Source organism: Physeter macrocephalus, chromosome 14 (assembly GCF_002837175.3).
Source record: "Physeter macrocephalus isolate SW-GA chromosome 14, ASM283717v5, whole genome shotgun sequence".
NCBI classification, from domain to species: domain Eukaryota; kingdom Metazoa; phylum Chordata; class Mammalia; order Artiodactyla; family Physeteridae; genus Physeter; species Physeter macrocephalus.
In genome coordinates, this window is record NC_041227.1 from 34,055,772 (window position 1) to 34,079,108 (window position 23,337).

At 41.6% G+C, this 23,337-nt stretch overlaps 1 protein-coding gene across 2 annotated transcripts in view; it reads left to right on the plus strand.

Annotated features, from left to right (window-relative positions):
- The window catches only part of PLCB4 (phospholipase C beta 4), a 160,951-nt gene that overhangs the window by 30,995 nt on the left and 106,619 nt on the right, over window positions 1-23,337 (plus strand). The gene's annotated exons all lie outside the window — the stretch shown is intronic.

Consider the following 23,337-nt stretch of genomic DNA (forward strand, 5'->3'; position numbering starts at 1 on the left):
TGTCTCTTTCTGTCTGGCTTACTTCACTTTGTCTGATGATCTCTAGGTTCATCCATGTTGCTGCAAATGGCATGATTTCATTCTTTTTATGGCTGAGTAGTATTCCATTGTATATATGTGCCACATCTTCTTTATCAATTCATCTGTTGATGGACATTTAGATTGTTTCCATGTCTTGGCTATTGTAAACAGTGCTGCTATGAGCACAGGGGTGCATGTATCTTTTCGAATTCCAATATATCGTATTTTAACCCAATAGGTCATTTTAACATGAAATCAATATAAAATCAGTTAACATATTTTACATTCTTCTGTTTATACAAAGCCTTCAAAATCTGATGTGTATTTTCAATTCAGATGGGCCACATTTCAGTGGCTGCATATGGCTAATGGCTACACTGTTGGACAGTACAGGTCTACGTGATTAAGCTATCTACCCCTCCGCCATAAGCTATTAAAGTATTGGGGTATAATCCATCATAATACTGTAACCAGCCTACTATTGCCCTGGCAAGTGAGTCTCAAAGAGATTTTGGCCAAAGTAGAAAGCTTCAGATTTAAATCACTTTCCTGCAAGTCATTTGTCTTCAGGGTGGTTTTACCTGTGGATGGAGCGCCCATTATCTTTGCATAATATGTGTGAAGAGGCCTGAGCCTTTGCTCTACCATTGCAGAAACCTGGCTGCAATGGGGATTGGGAGGGGGATCATTTTATTTTCCCATTGATCCTGCAAGTAGAAGCTCAGTGCAGGGTCGAATGAGAAAGGCCATCATTAGAAATATTGAAATTTAGAGCCTGAAGGGAATATATAGGTAAGATTATTTGATGAAACGGAGATGAGAAGATTTAACCCTGGGCCCAGAGCTAATGGGTACAGAATTGAGTTCTGCAGATTCCAAGACCGTCTTTCTTTCACCCTCACTCACAAAGTGTGGTCCACATTCCAGCTGCATAGGCCTCACCTGAGAGCTCCTTACACATCAGAGTCTTGGGTCCACCCAGACCTACTGATTCAGAATCTTCATTTCTAACAAGGCCCCCCAGTGACTCATACGTGCAGTAAAGCTTGAGAAGCTCCCAGCTGTGGCTTTGGGTCCAGGAATGGATGTTCCATGTGACATGAGAGCTGTTGCTTCTGTCCTTGCGGTGGTTCGGTTGGTTTCATGCTGTTTTCCCAGATCAACTCGCTTTGGGGAAACAGATTTTGCCTTCAAGTTCTTTCATTATTGTGCTCAGATCAACACCTTGTTTGAATGGTTTCTTGAACCTGCTGATCTAAACAAGCATCATTTCTTAAGAGTTCACGCTTACGTTATTTGCTACAGAGGTCTTTCTGGTTGCTATTTGCAATAACAACATTCAATCCCAGAAGTCCATGCTGACCACCCAGGAAGAAAAAGACTTGTTAATCAGACAGAGATATTTAGCTGCCTGCAGTTTTGCAAAAACACAGTTCTGTAGACCGGTATGCCCCGGGTTTTGTCAACACGTCATATTACAAGAAACAGTATGACTCCTATGAGCTTAAGAACCTGGGCTTGGGACCAGGTTGCCTGGGCTTAAATCCTTGCTCTTTCTCTTCCCAGCTGTGTGACTGAGACATGCAACTGGCCTCTCTGAGCGTCACCTTCTGCATCCATAAAATAAGAACAATACCAAATTGCCTGCTCTTAGGATTGTTGTATAGACTACGAGTTGTTACATGGAAAGTGCTTAGTGCATGGCCTTTCTCATCCAAAGCCCTCAATGTGTGCCTGCTATTCTAATCGCAGGGTCCTAGAATTTTAGAGCTGGAGATGGAACTTAAGCAGAGCTTCTCACCACCTCATTTGTCAGATGTGGCAAATGAAGCCAAGCAGTTACACAACAGGCTAGGCCAGAGTCCAGCCTAAAGCTCAGGCCTTCTGATTTCCCAAGTGATGCTGTCCACCCCACCCCATCCCTGAGCAAGTACAGGCCTGGGAAGGTAGCTCAGATCAGTAAGCCCATAATGTTCTTACTTTCCATAGTTCGATTGTTGTCAGTCTTGGTTCCTTTTGTTTAAAAGTCATGGTGTGAAACCTATACTCAGGAGTACGTGGTATATATGTGTATGTTCCAGGCGGAAGTTTATGCTTAAAGATAAGGTTTGGGGTGCTTTTGCAGTAGCATTTCGACTGAATTTAAGATTAGCTGGCCAAACAAGTAGGACTATAAAATAATTCTGTACTGGATTTTTAATTCAAACTCAATACTCTTTGACCCTGCTCTTATTAAATAAACTAAATGTTTCAGCTTCTGGGAACTATTAGTTAGAATTTTATAATTCATTAATAGTGTAATATGTAAATATTAATCTCACTCTCCAAACGAGACAGCCCATGCTTATTAGAGCATGTCCTTTTGGTTAATTGATACTTGGAAGATATTGAACAAATTTTTCACTTATGCATACACGTGTGTGGATAATCTTGCCTACTTCCTGATTTCAAAACTTAACTGTCTGCATCCAGATCATAATACTTACCACCTCCAGCATTGACATTTTCCCCATCACCACTGCCTTATTCCTATGCCTCTATATATGTTACTATCCCTAACAGAACACACAAGCCATCAAAGTGAGAGGATTTATACAAAATATAGATGTAATTACCACAGATCAAAATGATGGCAGAATTCATAAATTAGATCAGATCAAGTGAAAAATGTAAAGATTTCCCAGTGTGCCTGAAATGGTGTTTGGGACTCAGCCTGTGGTATCACTTTCACCTGAGGACAGCTTAGGAGCCTAGAATAGAATTATGGGACCATGAAATATGCTATCTGTCCTCTTAGCTAGCTGTATTCTGGTCACTTTATCACAAAAGTCAGTTAACACAAGTCATTTTTTAAAAAATATTTTTATTGGAGTATAGTTGCTTTACAATGCTGTTAGTCTCTACTGTGCAGCAAAGTGAATCAGCTATACATATATCCCCTCTTTTTTGTATTTCCTTCCCATTTAGGTCACCACAGAGCATTGAGCAGAGTTCCCTGTGCTATACAGTAGGCTCTCATTAGTTATGTATTTTATACTTAGTACCAGTAGTGTATGTATGTCAATCCCAATCTCCCAGTTCATCCCACCCCTGCTTCCCCCTTGGTATCCATTCGTTTGTTCTCTACATCTGTGTCTCTATTTCAAGCAAGTCATCATTTTTAAAAATAACGCTTACAGACCTTAAACGCTTTATTTTAGCTTGAAGCATATAAATGTGGTTCAATTGTTGACCTGTCTTTTAATGTTAGGGCCGAGGTCATCGCATTCAGTATGGGTCTGTAGGTGGGGGTTGATGTAGTTTTTCTTTTTAATTGAAGTACGTATAGTTGACTTACAATGTTGTGTTAATTACTGCTGTACAGCAAAGTGATTCAGTTATACATATATATACATTCTTTTCCATTATGGTTTATCATAGGATATTGAATATAGTTCTCTGTGCTATACAGTAGGACCTTGTTGTTTATCCATTCTATACATAAAAGCGTTCATCTGCTAACCCCAAACTCCCACGCCACCCCTCCCCGACCCCCTTCCCCCTTGGCAACCAGCAGTCTGTTCTCTATGTCCGTGATTCTGTTTCTGTTTCTTAGATAGGCCCATTTGTGTCATATTTTAGATTCCACATATAAGTGATATCATATGGTACTTGTCTTTCTCTTTCTGACTTCACTTAGTATAATAATCTCTAGTTCCATCCATGTTGCTGCAAATGGCATTATTTCATTCTTTTTTATGGCTGAGTAGTATTCCATTGTAGATATGTACCACAGGGGTTGATGTATTTTTTGCCTATACTTCACCCATAATGCATTGCCTGAAATAATCCAGTTTGGTTTCTTTAAAGTACAAGTGAGACTTTAAAGACACTCATGGAGCAATCAAAATACAGAATCCTACAGCTGCATGACTTCTTTCCCTAATCCTTTAGTTGTCTTATTTACATCGAGCTTGAGAAAAAAATTTTAGCAACTTGCCTTTAAAGAAATCTTCCCAAATTTTCACCGAAAGAAACAACAACCCTCTTTCTTTCCACAAGCGTATTTCACTGGTTCATGTAATTTTTATTACATATATAGACAGGTATGGAAACAAATGTAAGTAACTCATGGTAGGCATGCAAGGCAAGAGCAAAAAGGTACAACATGTTGGAAAATAGCTTGTTAACTGTAAGGGTTTGGCATTCCCTGGGTGGTCAGAGTGTTTTGCGTGTTTTATGCCATCTGACAAGTCTTGGTCTGACCAGTGAAATAGAAATTTTAAGAGGGTTTCTAGTACAGACCTTGCTTAGGAGTATTTATTTGAGATTCTTGAGTCTGTTCTTAATTCCCAGGCTTTTAGGATACTTACAGTCCAATGATTCTGAAAAATTCACTTAACTAAACATTTAATCCAAGCAGATGGGCCAACCTTCAATTCATGTCCTCTCCATGGAGGACCAACTTTTACACGTGGAATCTTTCCTGACCCTGAGAAAGCCATCTTATTTTGTTTGTTCATCCACTTCCTAAAAGGGTTCTCTGGTATTTTTTCTTCTTATTTCAAGGACGCATTTTAAGAATCAATAAAATTTGACATGAAATCTGACTTTCTTAGAGTTAAGCTTTCAAATAAATACAAAATGTTTTCACAGCACACAGGACAGTAAGATGATTGTGCTTTTTCTTTTTTCAATATAAGATGTCACCAGTATAAAAGACATCTTTGTAGCTCAGCTTGTCTTTTCTTCAATCACCCACTCTGCTTAAAGAGTAAATAAGCTTGCCTTGCCACTGTACCTCTTTACAAGATTTGAGCTCAATTCTATAGACCTTTCTCCCCTACGAAATAAATATCTAACGGTATCTAAACATTTCACCCACATCCTTCCAGTTGCTGAGTCTACAAACACCCTCCTCCAGTGTCCTGATCGGTCCATTAACAAACACTCTTGGATCTAGGATCTAGCTGCTTCTACCACCAGCATCACTACAACATTCTCTAGGCCAATACCATTTCCCCCCCTAATTGGCATCTGTACTTTGGCCTTGCCCCTTGCAGTCTGTAGCTGAAGGGATGTTTCTGAAATGTAATTCAGGTCACATCACTTTGCTGCTCAGAACCCTGCAAGGCTCACAGGGCCCAACAAGAATCCCTTCTCACTTCCCTTCCTCCTGTTGCCTTCATCTCCCTCTTCCCTCCTTTGTATTTCCTTCCAGCCTCAGGGACTTTGCATGTGCTGTTCCTTTTGCCTGGAACATACGCTTTCCCAAGTTACATGCAGTGCGTTCTCCCTCACATTTCTCAAATCTCTCCTGGAACATCACCTTAGCTTCCTGAATCATCTCCCCTCAGCACATCCTAACTCCTTATCTTGCTGTATTTATCTTCATTGCACTTACCACTATTTTCATGCCATACATTCATTTACTGCCTTCCTCCCTGCACACGAAGGCAACATCCTGCTCACTGCTGCATCCCCGACATCTAGAACGTTCAGTGCCCAACATTTAGTAGATGCTCAATACATACTTGTTTTATTGAGGTCTTTATGTTGACTGAATCCATAAATTCTAACCTAGGCGATAAAGTTTTTTACAGTTTAGCTCAAAGAAAAGCTAAGAGAATTATCTTTGGACGAGAAGCCCAAGAAAATGTGATTCAGTGATAGTCCAAAAGGTCTGGGATTCCATGGTGTTATTTTTAGAGTCACTTTTCAGGATGTAATGGGACTGTTGCTAAGAATCCATGACAAGCCTGGAGGTTGTAACCCCGGTGTCTTGGCGTCTTTCCAATTTAGATAATTATTTTCTGCTTCCCTAAATCCTTCCTGTCATTCCAGTTAGAAAATTCAGCTTTCATTTCCTCTCCTTAAAAACCTTCTGTTAAAAGAAATTGCTAACAAATTGCTGGCACTTTTCCCTCAAATGCAGTGTGCCTTTGGGTAATAGGTGCGTCTGATTGGTCACATAACTTAAAACATCTATGAAAAAGCAGCCGCATGAAGGAGATGTTTCCCAATTTTTTCTAAACTGTGTGTAATACAGCTTTTTCTCTGAATCCTACTCATCTCTCTGCCCACTGTTTTACCATAAACCCTACCAAATATTGTAATAATACCAAATATTGTAACAACCTTCTTTAGTTAGAAAAGCAGCTCAGTTTCTCTGATGTATTTTTTTCTCTCTTGGGATACAACTAGTTGGGGAGGATTTTGTCCCTGGTGTGTTGAAGGCAGTTCAGATGTCTTTCATTAAGCTACAGCTGGCTCTACACAGCAAAGTGCAAGCACAGTCACTGTACATCAGATTGAAAGGCAACCATCATTGAAAATCTCCGCAAATAAGTCTGTTATTTTATACCAAATTGAATTTTACTTTGATTACAAAAATAAGCTGTTACTATGAAGTTCCAAATGCAAAGATTTGGATTTAAGTTCAGACCATTTCCAGACTGCTCATTATACTTTCTGCAGGTTGTAAATATTTGGCAAACTCCATAAATTATGCTTTGTAACCAAGTAAACAAATAATCTCATGACCGAGTACTATAGAAATTAAATTACAAAAATGTTATGTGTTATTCTTGTAGACAAAAAAGATAAGGTCAGGTAGTTTATTACAGGGGATAAAATCTTATTTTAGTCAATTGGGTTGAATGTCACAATCGCTCTGCTGAACTTGAATTATGTTGAGTAGAAAAATTTATGCAAAGGTTCTTGGAGAAGGGATTTATTCTTCGTTTTGCTGGGGAAAAAAAATATCAAGTTCATGTTTAGTCAGTCACTCCTACTGGCTTTGCTAACACCCTGCAGAGCCCCACTCCCCTCAACTAGTTCCTCTACCCCTAGTCAGGCACAGACCTACTCAGGAGATCAAACTAGAAGCCTCACCTGGGACCTTCTTAAAAATGCAAATTCTTGGGCTTCCCTGGTGGCGCAGTGGTTGAGAGTCCGCCTGCCGATGCAGGGGCAGAGGGAGAGGCCACAGCAGTGAGAGGCCCGCGTACCGCAAAAAAAAAAAAAAAAAAAAAAAAAAAATGCAAATTCTTGGGCCTTATGCCAGCCTAATGAACCTGAAATTCTCAGGATGGAGCCCAGTTATCTGTTTTTGTTAATTGAAGTATAGTTGATTTACAATGTTATATTGGTTTCAGAGATACAACATAGTGATTCAGTATTTTGATAGTAATAGTTTAACTAGCCTCCCAGGTGATTCTGATGCTGGTTGAAGTTTGAGTCCCGTTGGTTTAGCATACAAATGGACTTCGTCCAAAAATCAAAATGATTTTGAACCCAAACCCAAATTTTTTATCAAATTGATTGACTGCAGCATGCAGGTAAATCTGTAGACCTATCGATCACTGGTTAGAATTCACTGAGAACACAGAAAGCACGATTAAAATTAATTCGTTTCTATGACTCTAGAAAAAAAGCTATTTCTTAAAATGCAGTTTTAATTGTATTATATATGCCAGTGATTCTTAAAGTGTGGTCCCCAGACCAGCAGCTCCAGCAGTACATGGGAACTTCATCTGAGATGCAGATTCTCAGGCCCTGCCCCAGGCCTGTGGAATCAGTACCCGGTGTTTTAAATAGCCCTCCAGATAAAGGCTCAAGGTGAGAACTACTGCCCTGCAGAGAAGTTCCATAAGGAGCGATTATATCCTGCTTCTCTTGCAGAAGTCTTGAAGAACTTACATTAACTGCTCTGCTGCCCAGACTCACCTGAGCTGATGCCTGCTGAATGCTAAAGGAGCTAAATTGTAAATCTGAACTTTCTATCCAGAGTCCAAGCCCCAATATACTAATTGATTTAAGTTCTTCACCACACTGCCTCATGGTGTTTTGAGGCTCAAGTCTGGGACGGTGTGTGTGTGTGTGTGTGTGTGTGTGTGTGTGTGTGTTTCATGTTTCCAAGACTGAAAGTTGGCACGTTCTTGTTTTGTTTCTTCTTTAAACCTTCCGGAATGCATGGGAAACGAATCAGTGAGGGGAAGTAAAAAGCCATCTTAAGGACAGAGCTGTGAATCAGAGCGGAGCAGATGCGTGGATGCGTATTTGTGAGCTTTAAATGTCCCCATCTCATCTAGGTGTTTTCTTCTTGCCAAATAAAGATAATGGGGTTCATTTGTTTAATTGCTGGGTTGAACGTGGAGGCCATCAAACTCTGGTTCATCAGTGAATCTGTGGAGTGGGTGACACTTGTCTCCTGTGGCCTCCCACGACCACGTGTCATCTCTCTTGCTCTCTCTTCCTTCCTCCTTCAGTTCTCATGCTGCTCTTGCCAGGCCATTTGTCCCAGGATCCAGTACTTCAGTGTCTGACCCATGGTGGCCCTCTCTGCACTCCGGAATTATTTCTTTATCTCTGTATTTCCCAAAACTGTAGTTCCCTTAGACCAGAAGTTGTGGACTCAGAGATGCCTGCAGGAGCCAGGGAGATGATGTGAATAATAAAAGGTGCCAGGAGTCAGATAGGGATGGAGTGGAATTTAGTGAAGTGGGGTGTGCATATACCATCTGGGGGCACTTACTTCCTGCCAGTTTTCCAACCATCAGAGCATGGCCCTGAGGTTGCTAGATTGTTGTTGTTGGTGGTGTTTTTTTCCATGAGATACTGGACATCTGGATTGTTTATATGAAATTTCCTGATGTTAAAATGTTGACAAATATATTCATTTTTGTACACGCTGTGTGTGCCATACGACAAACATGTCTGTGGGTCATTTAGAACCTCAGCCCTTGACATCAACCAGCATGCAGCATTAATGTATTTACACTAAGGTGAACACTAATATTTACTTAATGAGTTCACCTCACTGACATTTTAAGTGAAGATGCCCATTTTTGCCTTTTTTCCTTCCTTCATTCAGCTTTTTATCCAAGAATTATTTTTGGGTGAATTATAAACTTGGACAAATCATTTCCTCTACGTGGGCTTTCTTATCCTCATTTGTAAAAGGGAGTTGTACTGAATAACCCTTGAAGTTACTTGCTCCTATAAAGATGGAATTTCTTTGCAAAAAAACATGTACTAGACGCTAAGGGGGGGTACAGGTTAGTTGCTTGGACAGGACACTTGAATACACAGAAGCCTAACCGGGGTCAGTCATCAGATTGCTAAGCTAGGAGGCCCTGTGGTTGGAGAGGAGAGGGAAGTAACTTCCATAAAACAAGCAGGGTATTGTACCCGGGAGAAGGAGGGCTGGCTGGTCACATTATGGCGGTGTCCACGGCGCACAGTCCACCAGAGAGAAGGCTCTGCAGTTGGGAGTCGGGACGTGAGCAGAGATTCAGAAGCAGAGGAATGTTGGGCCTGCCATGTTGGTCCAGTGAGAAGACTGGAGAGGACCTTTTTTTATTGGAAACTTGGAGAGCGAGGCTTGGACTGTAGCCTGCTTTGAGTGCCAGACTGAGATCCTTGTGGAATCTATTCTGAAGGTTCTGTGGATGTAAGGAAGGTCATGAGTTGAGTTGTAGGAGGGATGCAACATGATCTTGACATTCTAAAAGGATGGTAATATGGTAATGACATGTGGCCCAGAGCACTGCTTCTCAAAGTATGGTCTGGACCAGCAGGGTCATCATGACCTGGGAACTTTTTAGAAATGCAGGATCTCAGACCCATTCTCAGACCTGCTGAATCAAAGTCTGCATTTGGACAAGATCCCTAGGTACTTCCTTTGCACATTAAAATTTAACAAGTCGGGCTTCCCTGTTGGTGCAGTGGTTGAGAATCCGCCTGCCAATGCAGGGGACACGGGTTCGTGCCCCGATCCGGGAAGATCCCACATGCAGCGGAGCGGCTGGGCCCGTGAGCCATGGCCGCTGAGCCTGCGCGTCCGGAGCCTGTGCTCCGCAATGGGAGAGGCCACAACAGTGAGAGGCCCACATACCACAAAAAAAAAAAAAAAAAAAAAAAAATTTAACAAGTACAATTGTACCTCAATATTCACAGGGGATTGGTTTTAGGAACCAACCCCGACGCCCAAGATACCAAAATCTGCCTATGCTCAAGTCCCTTGTATAAAATGGCATAGTACAGTCAGCCCTCACATCTGTGGGTTCCACATCAGCAGACTCGGAGGGCCAACTGTACTGCGATAGGATACAAGAAAATCAGTTGTTCTTGGCTTCAACCAGTTACACAAGGAGGAAGACCTGAGAAACATTTGAAATCAAGAGGCTTTGTTCCTGAGTGAAGTTAGAAGCGATTTTAAGTCTGATTAACTGAGAGTATGATGCTAGTTATCAGAAATTGAGGGCCTAGTTACTCTGGGGCGAGAGGGGAAGGGATAGTGAATTTAAAATATGTTCTCTGAGGAGTGTCCATGTCATGGGACCTGCTGTGGTCACACAGTGCGAAGGACATCACCTGCTACTCAGGGGCCCTTGGGGGCTCTTCTGGGGACCAGCCCTGGCCACCTGTCTCTGTGTTCCCCATCTCTAAACCCCTGGACATTCCAAGACGACTATCTTTCTTTTCTTTCAAAACCCCCGACTTTCGTAAGTAGTCAAATGTGGGTTTTTAGTGCCATTTTTCTTAGTAAAGCTCCTTATCAAAATGCATGTGCAGGAGCCCGGCCCTGGAGCTAAAGGAGGTTTACGCTGTGGTTCTCAGGAGCTTTGTCACCTTCATCAGGTACGTTTCCTTGGGGTGGGGGAAGAGCAAAGTGAGAAAGAAACCTTGAGTGAGGCGTAGTGACCTTGTCCGCAGCCATACTGAGCAGGCTGCAAAGTCGTCTTCAACATTTGCGTGGCCCATGCATTTTTATACAGTTCTCCAGTGTTTTCTGAATGCAAAAGGAGTGTTGTGCTCATGGTAAGGCATGCACTCCCACCACATTCTGGTCGAAAGCATGGAAGAGCAAAAAGAAAGGAAGCCCCATGTCCCCCTTTTCCCCTTCCTAAAACCCCCACCCCCTCTCTAATATGTCTTTTTAATGCGCACATTTATACTAAGTTGGGCTCGTGCTGTTTATAGAGTTTAATATAGTACTGTATTTTATCATTAATAGTTTTTATCATGTGCATTTTCTTGGTCTTTAAAATGTTTTCTTGGGCTTCAGTGCAAGTCCCCATGACCTTTGAGCTGGGCATTTTTGGTTGTTACCCCGCTCTTGCTTCTTTAGAAACCTCCCAGCCTCTTAGGTACTTCATTCAGAATGCTGTGATCTTCACAGGGGACATGTTTTCACTGCTGAGGGTTTCATGAACTTGAAGGTTTCCTAAGCAGAGACTCCATGCTGGGCCCAGTCCACAGCTGCTCGGTTTGCCCTAATTGCAAGTGTTATCAAATGACTCCATCAAGGGAATGCAGAATGAATTACTCTAATTGCACCAGAAGTTTGGATTTCACCTTTTGGCCCCTGGGACAGAAAAATGTCACTAGCTTTAAATTGCTTCTCCATTTACCACATAGCTCCAGTTTTTACTGCTAGCAAAAAATGTCACTGTGAACATAATGTATGTGTAACGTGGGACTACACGTGTTTGTATTGTTTCTAATCTTTGGGGTATAATTGAAAGATGGGACTCACGAGGCGGTGGGTCGGACACCTTGCCTGAGATGAAACTCTTGCCTCTGAGCACTGTGATCTGGAGCAAATAATTTAATAATTGTAATCATAATAGTGCAGCCCACGGCCCAGATCCAGCCCTCGGCCTGATTTTGTGTGGCCAGTGAGCTAAGAATAGCTTTTAAATTTTTAAAGGATTATTAAGACAAAACAAAACATAAAAACTGTGCAACAGAGAACCATATGTGGCCCCCAAATCTTAAAGTATTTATTGCCTGGCCCTTCACAAAAGAAGTTTGCTGGCCCCTAATAATTATAATAAGAGCAGCAGCAGTGAAATTTTTTTTTTATGTTGAATGCCAGACACTGTTCAAAGTGCTTGGCCTGCATTATCTCATTTAATTCTCACAACAGTCCTGTGAGGTGGATTATTCTCATTTACAGAGAAAGAAATAGGTCCAGAGGGGTTGAGAAACTTGCCCAAGGTCACACAGCCAGTAGGTGGCCAGCTGGTGTCTTGAACCCAGGCATTGGGTCCACTCCAGATCCTGTGTTCTATCACGCCCTCTGCTGCAGCTCACAAGTTGAGGAATAGCCTCTTCCACCTGTAACATTGTATGATTTTGCTGTACTTTTCAGGTAAGTGTTTAATGTCATTATTTCTGGAAGGTATAGTCATAGAGCAGCACTTCCCAAATTGGTGGCCCACAAAATGATTCCTCAAAAAAGTCCACATATAAAGGGGGTTCTCTGGTCAAATGAACATGAGAAAGCCTTGTTTAGATGGGTTTCTTTACTATAGCACTCTCAGAAGCAGAATTATTCTCATACCAGTCTCAGCAAGGAGGGGGGATATTCAGCTGTTTCCCAAGCGTACATACATTCATTCATTCATTCATTTATGCCTATTGAAGGGACACAGAATCTTTCAGAACTACTGCTTTACAGAAAAAAAGTCAGCAATGATGTCATAGAGGCATTGTTCAGCCCAATATTTTTCCAGATGTATCAAAACAATATAATCTAGACATTCATTTATTCATCTTTGCCATTAACATTCTTTTTATTGTCCTTATTTTCCTGCTGCCATGTTTCTTCCTTCCCTCCCCCTTTTTGGGGGGCAAGAACAGGGGAAGGTGGAATCTTTTCCATAAATGATAGGAAATTAGACAGTGAAACTCAAACCCATTGATTTAGATTCTTTTTAGTACCTCTTATCTTGAAAGTCATGTTTAGTTTGTGGGATTACCTACAGATTTGATTTGCCTGAGCTGATAGGTGATGCTGCCTAGAAAAGGGCAGCCAGACGCTCCTTGACTGATGATGCTTATCCCAGACCCTCAGCAGGCAGCTTTGTCTGCATGTTGAGTTCTGCTCATTTTGGCATGGCTTAATTTGCCAGCATTGTCAACTGACACATGTCAGGAGGAAAGTGACCTCGGGGATCTTAAGTACAGGCATCAGCCAAAGAAACAACTTCATGAACACCTTTTAATTCACCAGCTGTTCACTCATCCCTTACCGTCAGGATTTTGCAAATTTGACAGTCGAGACCAAAAATGCACTCTTACAAAACTGGTAGTTTCTGACCAGCATACAATGATCCTCTTGGTTTCCTTAAAATCTTAAAATTCTTCAATTATTTTAGAGTTCTCTCTATGGAGTTGCGGAGCACAGGCTCCGGACGCGCAGGCTCAGCGGCCATGGCTCACGGGCCCAGCCGCTCCGCGGCATGTGGGATCTTCCCGGACCGGGGCGCGAACCCGGTTCCCCTGCATCGGCAGGCGGTTGCGCAACCACTGCGCCACCAGGGAAGCCCCCATGAACACCTTTTAATTCACCAGCTGTTCACTCATCCCTTACCGTCAGGATTTTGCAAATTTGACAGTCGAGACCAAAAATGCACTCTTACAAAACTGGTAGTTTCTGACCAGCATACAATGATCCTCTTGGTTTCCTTAAAATCTTAAAATTCTTCAATTATTTTAGAGTTCTCTCTATGGATGTCAAAGAAGTGTTATATAAAATAAACCAAGTATCTCATTTTCTTTTTGAAGGATTTCTGGGGTTTGTAGGAATGGAGCTGCTCTGTGAACTTTGAGGCATTAAAGAACATCACTTATTGCTTACTGTATATTGTTTATGTAGAGTGAACACAAGGCATAAATGTATTCTGAATATATATATGTATGTATGATTTCTTAGGCTGCGTCTGTGAGATAAACTGATAACAGACAAATTAACAGGAGAAAAGGCATACAAATTAATTAAGTTTTCATTTTATGTGAACAGGGGCATCACAGAAAGAAGTGAATACCCAAAGGAGCAGTGAGATTTTAGAGTTTATATAGCACGTTAATAGCGGAAGGAGAGGGGGCGAAGGGTAGATGGTTTTTAAGGAAGGTAAATGGGCCCTTAGGAGAATAGACAGGAGGTGTGATTGTCTTGTGACAATTTCTATTTGGGTGTGGTGCCAACTTTTCATTTTCCAGAAGAGGAGATTAGTGTTGCTTCTGGGGAGAGGATTTATGACAACTGAGTTCTGTTGGGAGGCTCTGCTTTTAGGCAGATAAGGAATTTCAGGAATTCAGATTCCTTCAGCTCAAAATAATTCTTACGCCAAAGTGGCATATTTTGGGGTGTCATATCCTGATTCTCTTCAACAGTATTGGAGAAAGTATTTGGAATTAGATGTGGTTATTTGGGACAAGATTCTGTAGGTCCAAAAGAACATTGTTACAAGGTATCAGGTTGTCACAGGTAGAGTGAGGCTTAGGCGATGCAAAAAATTGTCTCTTAGAAATGATAGTGAACAGAAACACATTTGGAATGGGAATTTGACACTTCAGCTTCTGGCTGATGACCAAGAATAGCACAGTGTCCCCTCGTTGCTGTGACTATTTAGAGATTCTTTTTGACCTAGTGTTGTCAAGATAACCAGCCAGGCTGACAGACTGTTTTGACTATCTGTGAGTGACTAAACTAATTTTGACTAGGGAAGTTATAAATATTATCCAGGCCCATCCAAGTTGATCTTTCAAACACAGCCACCCATACTCATATATGGCAGCTCATTTCCTGCCCAAACACTGGTTCGCTGTGCTGTGAAGGTGAGTTAAGAATCAGGTGGCACTTAATGCTTAATGCATTCCCTTTATCAGCGACTTAGTATTCTTTGTGAGCAGAGAACAGCAGATGAAAAACATGTATTTTCTGGAGGACACTCAGACTACTTCAAGGAAAAAAGGGCCCCATCGCTCCTTTTTTTCTCACCTAATTCTCTTTTAGATTTGAAAATTTCGTGAGAACTATTATTGACTTCCTAAGGGCTTTGAGATCACTATTGGGTTGTCTGTCTACTGATTTTTTTTTTTTTTCTTTTTTAACAAAACCCACATTGCTGTTTGGCCACCTACTTCAATAGTTTGCTACTGTGTGATTCTCATAGGCTCATTAATTTAACCTTCATCCTGGGTTTATCAACTGACTTTGTCTAGGACTTCAAACATAGCTCCTTTATTATGCATGCAATTCTGTTCTGTCTCTGTTACCTTGCCCTCTTTCTCTGAGGCAGCAGTTAAGGTGACTTTCAGGTTTCTTTGCCTGATGTGTTCTCATTGTCACCACTGTCATTGCCTCCCTGTTGGCCTTCTGTCCCATGGCCATGAGGGAATTTTCAACGTTGACATTGATCTCTTGCCAGGCTGACACTTAGTACATTTTACCTGTACTTCTTTCTCTCCTTATTAGGGCCAGGAGAAAGTAGTTGACATGAAAGAGAAAATTTGTTTTATTTTTTCTTTTTAACATGATATAGAAGTCAGTCTGTGATATATATAAACAAACATCGGTAGATCTGCTACTTAATTTTAGAATGGCTTTAGCATCCCCTATGAGCACATTCAAAGGGTAAAATGATAAATTTTGTCAAGTCCCGCCTAAATCACCAGCCTCTTCACTCTCTTGCTTCTACCCCTGGGGTTTTCTAATTCCTGAGCCAGGCTCTGCCTCAGTCCAGGGTTGAATACTACAGGGACCAAGACTTTAAAGACAGGGGCACTTAGCCTCTGATCATTCCTGCCCACTGTGTTGGCTTCAGCCTAGAGGCTGAGGTCTGAACACTGACATTTGGTGCCCTGAGTCATGCTATGATCATGTACCCCATTTCTGGGAATCAGACCTCTCTCTTGTTTTTGTACCAAATTATCTAATAAATGTTCTCTCAAGAAGCCCAGGCCCTTCAGACCAGGTCTGTCCTGATGTTGTGCTCACCACTCTCGGAACCGGAGGGTGGGGTGCTGCTACTTCTGGCAGGTTTCTGTGGGGCCATCTACTGCTGCCTGATGAGATCCTGGAGCTTCACCCACTCCCAAGTTTCCAGTGTCTGTGGAACATCCTTTTAGCCCACCTCCCTATGGTGGCTGGCATTGCTTTTATAATGCTTGTAACTTTCTTTAAAATACTTTAGCATCTACAGTGATATGTGTGTGTGAATTTTAATCCAAAATAGAAGAATGATAATTTAAAATCTGAAATGTCTCAATTGGTAGTACGCACCCTCAAGGTGGTTAGTTAACATTTGAAAAGCTTGAATCCAAAGTGATGCCAAAAACTTGGGCTCTGTGCACCAGCACAGAATTGAATCTCTGAGACAGAGTTTTGGGTGAAGTAGAAAAGAATAGCTTTATTTCTTTGCCAGGCAAAGGGGGACACAGAGGGCTCATGCATCTCAAAACTGTGTGTCTTCTCCTGGGAGGATTTGGTGAGGAGTTTTATAGCAGTGGTTCAAAGGTGGGGTTGCTGATAAGGATTAGGGTGTATACAGGGCCTGCACTCCTTCAATCTGGCCTCAGGTGGTCTCGTAATGAGTGTCTCTGGTTCCTTTAATCTGCAATGAAGAATGCTAACATCTTCCATTTGTTGGGGGTTATGGGTCTGTAAAGAGCTCAAAGGCATTGTTATGCATATCCCTTGAAGGGGAGCCACAACCCTGTCCCAAGGCTGCACTATTGTTTCTTGGCTGCTCCTCCCTTGTCTCTGTATCCCCTCCCTTCCCTGTTTAGCACCTATGCAAATCTGCCCTTTAGAACTCGGTGAAGATCATGGAGGCTGGAATCTATTCCCTACAAACAAGAAACAGGGGAATGAGAAAGGCTTCTGTGCCCAGGAGCCCCACAGGGTCCTGCTCAGTTTCAAAAGTCCATAGGCCATTCATTATATATAAATTATACCTCAATAAAATTGATTAAAAACAAAACCAGACGAGTATTTTCTCCAGTGACCCCCTCTGTACCTTCTTCAAGGCTCTTTATCTCTGATTTTAGCACCGAATGCTCTGATAGGTTAGAGTCACCTGGAAGACGTGTAAAAATTCAGATTGCTGGGCCCCCCCCTCAGCATGGCTAATTCTATAAGTTTTGGGTGGGGCCTGAGAATTGGCATTTCTAATAAATGCTATTTCTGCTGATGGGGGAGCACTTGATAAAAGCTAGCATAATGGAGAGTAGAACTATTTTTCCACTGATGGATTTCTTAGTGGTGTCAATTTCTACAATTTGTCTAGAAGTAATGTACCAGCACTGCTACCCTTGTGTGAACAGGGCACAAAACTCGAGCAATCCCAGAGGCCTACATGCTATGTCTTGGAAATTTGTAAGAAATGCAGAATCTCCAGCAGACACTAGACCTACTGGATCTGAATCTGTACATTAACAAAATCTGAAGTAGTCCAAATGCACGTTAAAATTTGAAAATTACTGACCTGAGCCAAAGTTAGTGCAGATGGTCTAGTTTAATGGTCCTCAGTTGTAGGTTCACACTAGAATTATCTACATTGTCTAAAAAAGTAAATTGGTGGCCCAGCCACACTCAGATTGTTAATTAGAATCTCTGTGGTTGATGTTGAAGGCTTCTGAAGTATTCCCTGGGGGATTCTACTGTACAACAGCCTCTGGGAATTGCTAATCTAGTCTCTGCATGCCATCCACATAGTTTGCTTTCAACAATGTACCAGCTGGAAGTGTCCTCCCCTTGGCCTGCCCTCTAAGTTAAATGTTGACAATTTAATGCCAACTAATACCTTATCCTAACCAAAATGAAATGATATCATTTGCCTCAGTTATATAGACCCATAAGAGATACCTGCAGTATCCTTACTTTAGAATCTGAGCCACTGCCTATATTCAGTGGCAGTCTAAAGCCCAAATACTGTCCTAAAACTCAGTTTCTAGTTTCATATAAAGATATCTTTATACATTGAATATTATTAATCTAGAGATTTGTGAAATGTTGCAACTTTACACGCTAAGACCCTGTGGAAGGAAATCTTCACTTGAAAAACCTTATAATTTACCCCAAGTACATGGAAATGAGTCTTATTGCCCTTCTTCAATGCCCTGTAGTCTTACAAGAATTCACAGTACAAAGGGATCAAAAGATGTATTTTGAATTATATCAATTCCTGGCTTATGTTGTTTGAGCAGATTAAAACTAATCACAGTTGACCCTTGAAGAATGCAGGAGTTAAGGGCACCAATCCTCTCTGCAATCGAAAAACATCCATGTATAATTTATAATTCGCCCTCCAAATCCATGTTTCCTCCTCATTCACGGATCCTCAGTATCCACAATTCAGCATCCATGATTCAGCCAACCACAGATCATGTAGTGCTGTCATATGTACTGTAGAAAAAAAACTACCTGTAAGTTGACCTGTGCAGTGCAAACCCGTGTTGTTCAAGGGTTGACTGTAATTAGTAAAGCAATTAGGCACCTTGAGAATAACCAATTGAAATATGCCCTGACTTTTTGTCTCCATTTACATAAAAAAACAAGCCCTGTATGGATCAAGGCTTATGAGTTACAGGTCCCACGAAATTCCCATGTTGTAGGTATTTCAGATGGCCCATCCATTGATGATTTTCACAGCTTTTACAGGGGGAGGTTGAAAGTCACTACCTACAGCATCTCACCACATCTTGTTTCTACCCTTCAACTTCAGTCCCCTAAACGTTCAGGTCAGAACTTCTATTCTAGTGAGTGCAGATTTGTTCAGCCCAGATTGGGAGGGCATTGACAAAACCAAATAGTGATTGGGCTCTGTAAGGCCCTCACTAGAAGATCGGATATCCCAGCTGACGGCACATGCAAAAACTTCAGTTCCCTTAGGAAACCATATCAACTTCTTCCACAGCGGGCTGTGGGAAGAGGTGCTCAAGGTGGGAAGGCCCCCTCATAGCCCTGTGCTTCTCAGACTGGACCGTGCACACAACTCACGTGGGGATCTTACCAAATGCAGGTTCTAACCCTGTGGGATTGGGGTGAGCCCGAAGATGCTTCCTGGACATCTTGATGAAGTTAGCCACCCCTCTGAGTGGCCTGAGTCTAGAACAGAGCTTCTTAAAAGTGAGTTTGCAAAACAACCACTTGGAAAGCTCATTTCAACACAGGTTTCTGTTCCCCAGGGTCCGATTTCATAGATGGGACCTGATGATTTGCACTGTAAAAGCTCCCAGAAGGGTCTGACTGCTGGTCACTGGACTACACCTTAGGTGGCAAGTCTCTAACTTCTGAGCCGACATAGTTGAAGATGCCTCCACTGTCTCCACCGTAGCCTCCTCTTTGAAAAGAAACACCAGATGATTAGGGAGGTTGCTATTGTGTCTTCCCTTTAGAGAAAATTACACAGCAGATTTAGAGAGCGTCACTGAGTTTCTGTTATTTTTTTGCTTTGACAGTATGCTACTTTGACTAAAACCTAAGAAGCATGCTTCTGGCACAAAATCTAGAGATAAGATTGAGTTGAAGGAACAACAACTCTGCTTGAAGTGGTGCTAACTGGAAAACAACAGAACTAGTTATTTTAAGAGGACAAATCTATGTGTATAGAAAAAGGCTAGAAGTACAGATAGCAAAGTGTTGTCAGCTCTCAATATCGGTAATGGAATATGGGGTGATGTTGACTTTTTGCTTTTTTGCTTTACCTTTTTCTACACAGGGCATTTAAACATTGCTTTCATAACCTTAAAAAAATTTCCAAATGTTTTTAAAGGAAAAAGCAAGATATGTGCTCTGTAAATTCACATATTTTTCAGTTAAGTTTTGTTATGTCTGTGTCTCTGTACGTTTGGGGAGTTATTTGTTTGTCTGTTTCTGTAGAGAGTATTTTTTAATTTCATTTTTTAATTGTTTTTATTTTTTATACAACTTTTAAAGGTTACTTTCCATTTACAGTGATTGCAAAATATTGGCTGTATGCCCTGTGTTGTACAACACAGCCTTGAGCCTATCTTACACCCAGTAGTTTGTACCTCCCACTCTCCCACCCCATATTGCCCCTCCCCCCTCCCCACTGGTAATCACTGGTTTGTTCTCTATGTCTGTGAGTCGGCTTCTTTTGTGTTATTCTATATGTTTGCTTTTTAACAGGAAAGGGGTTATTTTGTCTATGAGAGTCCTAGTGTTCAAGGGTTAGGCCCAGCCCTTTACCTGGAAAATGGACACCACCTGCATGATGAAAATAAGTTCAAGGAATCCCAGAGGAGAGGGTGAAAGTTCCCAGGAGAGAGTTAGGGGCAGCTCCCATTCCTCACTCCTTTCCCCTTGAACCATCCAGCACAAGCCCCCAAGAGTTCCTCAAAGGACCTTTTCTTAGAAGGGCTGAAATAAGCTTTAAGTTAATTTAGACAGAATTGGAAAATATTGAAAAATGAGAGAACAATAACCATTCCAGCCTCCTGGGGAGGTGCAGAAACTGCCCATTTGGACACTGGAACCGAACTGATCCTGTGGGCTGGTTCCCCTGCATCCAGGCTGCGTGTGCCCACTCAGGACAGCCGACCAGAGGGAAGACACCCAGTGTAGTAAGAATGATACCCTGTGTCACCATGGAGCAGTGTGTGAGCTCAACGTGTGTCGGGTAATGATCTAGAAACACGCATCCTGGGGCTTGAAGACACACCTCGTGGGGCGTTACGTAGACTATTAACGTATGTGCTTTTATTCAGCAATTCAAAAAAAAAAAATCTAAGTCAGTTTTTTCTGATTTTGTTAATCTGGAAACAATCAAAGAAGTTGATATGTATTTAGCTCACTTCTGGCACAACTTTCCAACTAAATTCTAGGATTCTACTGACACCTTCTGGCATTTCATCTATTTTATGTTAAAAACAAAACAAAACGCTTAACATATTTCCCACAGTCTTTTGGCCTTCTTATGCCAGGTGTACATTAAGATAACAGACAGAAGGAAAGATCTGATGGGAAGGAGACATTTGGACGAGACTTGAATACAAATTTCCCAGACACAAAGGTCAGAGGCCGGCTGCTCAGTGACCTTGGACAAGGCTGTGGACCTCACTTTCAGCATCACCAAGAGGAGAAGCTTCAGGTTCCTCCCCATGTCCTTTAGGGCTTGTGGGAATTCGGGGGCCTTTCTACTAACTAAAGCATAAGCCGAGTCACTGGTGTGATGACCTTAAAGGTCACACTCAAGGACTGTTCCATCACAATAAACAAATTATTTTCTACATTGTATTTTCAAAAGATGGATGAATGTTGTTGAAGCCCCCTCAAAGCCTGATATCTCTGTAATTTATTTTACAAACAACTAAATCAGAATGATCAGAAAGAACCAGCAAACAGTCTCAGAAATGATCCACTTTTTTGCCCCAGGAAACCATGGACTTCGTTTCGTGTTTTGGAACACGTAACAAGGCTTCAGTGCTTCCCAGTTCATGCCAACCAAATTATTTGTGCTTTTTCTGTCTCTTCTTGGGAAACTGTGTGGGCCTGTGGTTTGTTAGGCCAATCACAGGATACTTGATTGTCCCCAGGGAATTAGAGTCCCATATTTATCCTGACAGAGGAAGTGAGGTCTGATGAGGAAAATAATTGAGGCATTTCTTCAAGGCTGCTATTTCATTTCTTCCTCCTCCCTCAGAACCCTGACTTTACCATCATGCTTGCTGAGGCTTTCAGTGCTATTTACAGTCCTCAGAAAATGGCCTTTTCTCTTTGTGAAAGGAAATTTTCCTCTTATTACTCCCAAGTCCCCCTTCACAAGTCTGTTAGGTATGACTGAGGCTCAAGGAGGAAAGCACAAACTCGCTGGTAGATTCACATCCATTAGGGTGGCTACTATCAAAACGCAAGCAAAACAGAAAATAAGGAGTTTGGTGAGGCTGTGGAGAAATTGGAACCCTTGTGCACTATTAGTGAGATTGTAAAACGATGCAAGTGCTGTGGAAAACAGTATGGCGGCTCCTCAAAAACTTAAAAACAAAATTACCATACAATCCAGCAATTCCACTTCTGGGTATATATCCAAAAGAATCAAAAGCAGACTCTTGAAGAGATACTGGAGCACCCATATTCATAGCAGCATAAGTCATAATAGCAACACAAGGATCCATTGATAGATGAACAGATAAACCAAATGTGGCCTATACATAAAATGGAATATTATTCAGCCTTAAAAAAGAAGGAAATTCTGACACCTGCTACAACACAGATAAACCTTGAGGAGGACATTAAGTTAAATAAGCCAGTCACAAAGGACAAATACTGCATGATTCCACTTACATGAGGTACCTTGAGTAGTTAAATTCAGAGAAACAAAGTAGAATGATGGTTGCCATGGGTTGTGGGGAGAGGGAAATGAAGAGTGGTTGTTTAATGGGAACAAAGTTTCATTTCTGCAAGATGAAAAGAGTTCTGGAGATGGATGGTGGTGACGGTTGCACAAGGATGTGACTGTTACTTAATGCCACTGAACCGATCACTTAAAAATGGTTACAATGATAAATTTTATGTTATATGTATTATGTCACAATTAAAATTAAAACCACACACACGTATAGAACCCAGTCATCACCTCTGGCCCTCGCAAGTGACTTAATCCCTTGGCCATATTAAAGCTGGTAATACTATGCAATGCTGTCCAATGGAACCTTCGGTGATGACAGAAATGTTCTTTCTTTGCACCGTCCGATATGTTAGACGCTAAGCCCATGTTGGGTTTGAGCACTTGAAGTGTGTTGAGTGCGACAGATGCACTGAATTTTATTTTTATTAGGTTTAAATTTAATTAATCTTTATTCAGTTTAATTTAGCCACATGCGGCTAGTGGCTGCCATGCTGGACAGGGCAGGAAGACTGTACGTCTACATTACTGTCTATTCCAAAATATTTTCCCTTCCTCAGCACAGAGCTACAGCAGTCAGACTAAAAACCTAAGAAGATAAGGTGCTGGCTTGTGTGTGGGCCCCAGTTCTGTTTGAACCCCCAGTATCAATTTGCTTCAAAGCATTTTGCCAAGAGTGTGACTCTCATTTTTAGCAACTTGGTATGGCATTCACTGGCATCGGTTATTGGACCCAAGGGCAGAGTGGGCCTTAATTCATGGGCCAGCCTTTTCTAGTAAAATGCCCTTTGGAAACCCAAATTCCTTTACTGCCACACACAGTCTTCTTCACTTTTCCTTGTAAATCCACGGAGTGATGTTATGAACTAAAACCGAGGTCCAAGTCCTTATACAGAAATCATGCAAGCACATTGCTCTTTGCTCTGGGTACCCTGGCATTGATGCCTGTTTTACTTTTTAAGGCTTTGCTGGAAAACACAGACAGGTAAGATAGGTAACAACTTCTTACGTTGAAATAGTATCACACAATAAAATGGATGAACCTCGAATGCCTTCATCCTCTATAATGAGAGTAGCTAAGTATGTCATCATGTATTGTATAATGTTGCTTTAGAAATAATTAATATTGCCAGCAACTGAAAGGGGCTTATGTTTAAACAGGCTGCAAATAGAA